Here is a 2,411-nt window from a genome sequence, read left to right on the forward strand (position 1 = left end):
CTGAGTTGCTTCCAGAATGCTCTCTCTCTCCCACTCTCTCTCCTCGGTTTTTCCTGGTGATGCAAGAAACTAGCAGATGTCCCAGGTGTGGTGAGTGAACACAAAAACCCTGCATTCCTTTGAATTAGCTTAATTGGAAATGAGCTAGGATTTGTATAGACTTAGGTTAGAGTTAGGAGAATTTATCTGTATTTCTTTTTCACTATTTCCTTATCTTTGATTTTTATTAATTTCACCTTTGTTGTTTAATTAATTCCCAAGTAATATAATCGGGTCCTTTTGTGGAAAAGAAGCTGTAAGACTCCTCTCTTATTGGCCTGGGAGAAATATCTAAAAGGGCAGTTTGGAGGGGAGGGAGCTCCAATATTTTGGTGAGTCACCCAATTAACTCTCCATATATTAAATTTGACCCCTACATGAACCTCCTTCTGATCTGTGAACTGGCCAATTTGGTGTCAAATCTTGACTTAGGAAAATAGCATGGAACAGTAGAAAAGAGGATCTAGGTTTAAACCCCAACTCTGATACTTGCTAGCTGAGTGATCTTTGGCAAGCTACTTAACCTGTCTCTACTTTAGCTTTCTCATCTGTAAAATGGGGGTAAAGGATGTACTAGATGGTCTTTGAGGTCCCTTCCAGTTATGTACCTATGGCTCTTGGCAGACAGGCGGTAGATAATAGCAAAAGAATGAAACTTGTGTTGTCAGACACAGCCAATATATTTGTTTTGCTTTGTTGTTATAAGGAAAGGTTCTCTGAGAGGAGGAAGGAATCATTGGGAAGTGACAGCAATGTAAAAAAAGCATCAATAAATATAGTATGATTCTTAAACAAACTAGGGATAGAGATAACCACAAAAGATAAAATAGAAAATATCAACTGCATTAAAAGCTTTAACAAGACATTAGTATAAAGGATGTAGGATGCAGTGTGATAGTTCCAAGTACTGGCTTTAGAGTCAGAGGACATGGGTTCAAATCTTGTCCCTGACCCTGGATCTCAATGCCCACATCTCTACAATAAAAGAACAGAGGATTGAACTAGATGACTTCTGAAGTCCCTTCCAGTTCTATATAAAAGATCTGATGGTTTTAGCATTCACAGTGAAACATAGCCTTCTCTTAGCAGAAAGGTCCCTTCTAGGTCTAAATCTATGATGCCATATCATTAGACATGTATGGCTTTGTAAAAAAGCAGATGTCCAGGTCATGCAGGAAGAATGAGATACAACTGAACAGCCTATGTGTTCCACTAGTATCCCAGCAATGTCAGAGAATTTAAATTAGGTCCCTAGCCCATTACATAGAATACCTTCGGTAAAATTATGGGAAGACTTACACAAGTCCCTAAAGATTGGTAGGCATGGATAAGATACACTGTTGAAAGCTCACATAAGTGAGATTATAGATCCACTTGTGTATTAGACAAAGAGAGAAATTAGATGAGGAGTATGACAAAAATAAAAAGTGTGGAAGAGGTAGTAATAGAGAACTTCAACTATCAACACTCTCTACCAAAAGTAATGCAGATGATAAATTTGTGACTTGCATTGATAGTGATTTCAACCTTCAAAATGTAGAGAAGCAATAAAGGAAACTGGTCATCTGAACCTAATTTTGCCCAATGGGGAAGAACCAACTAACCTTCTGAAGCAGAAATGACAGGAACCTTGGAGACTAATGGTCACTCCCTCCCAGAGTTTGTTTGTTTTTTGGTGAGGCAATTGGGGTTAAGTGACTTGCCCAGAGTCACACAGCTAGTAAGTGTCAAGGGTCTGAGGCTGGATTTGAACTCAGGTCCTCCTGAATCCAGGGCCGGTGCTCTATCCACTGCACCACCTAGCTGTCCCCCTCCCAGAGTTTGTGTTGGAGGAAATGAAGGCCAAGCAGAATCTGGTGTGCACCCAAGATTTTAGAACAGACTTCAAAGAGTTGAAAGAAAAAATAAGTAGGATCCAATGACCTATTACTTAGCAGAGAAAGTTAGCCCATAAGGAACATAAAGCTCTCAGGAGTAACATTCTGAAGACACAAGAAATTTCCAGTGAGATGAGGAAAGGAAAAAGCCTTAGTGTGGATGCACATCATTGTAAAAAGGCAATATGGAAGGTGGAAAGAAATTAAACACAAAAAAGTAGGACAGCCCTACAAGTGTTGTGTCAAGAGTGCAAAAAGCCTAGAATGAACTAAGACTAGCAATGAACACTAAGGAGAGCAAAAGAATTATTTTAATTATGATATGGGTAAGAGGAAGATCCAAGAAGTAACTGCAGTTGAGAGTGGATAGCCTGATAGTAACATTTTTATATTTAACTTTATTTTAAATTTAGGACCTGCAAACAGAGCTATAAAAACTAATGAACTTAACTTCCATTTCTAGGAAAAAAATCCTAGGACACATTAGTAGTGGGT

This window comes from Dromiciops gliroides, chromosome 1 (assembly GCF_019393635.1).
Source record: "Dromiciops gliroides isolate mDroGli1 chromosome 1, mDroGli1.pri, whole genome shotgun sequence".
NCBI lineage: Eukaryota > Metazoa > Chordata > Mammalia > Microbiotheria > Microbiotheriidae > Dromiciops > Dromiciops gliroides.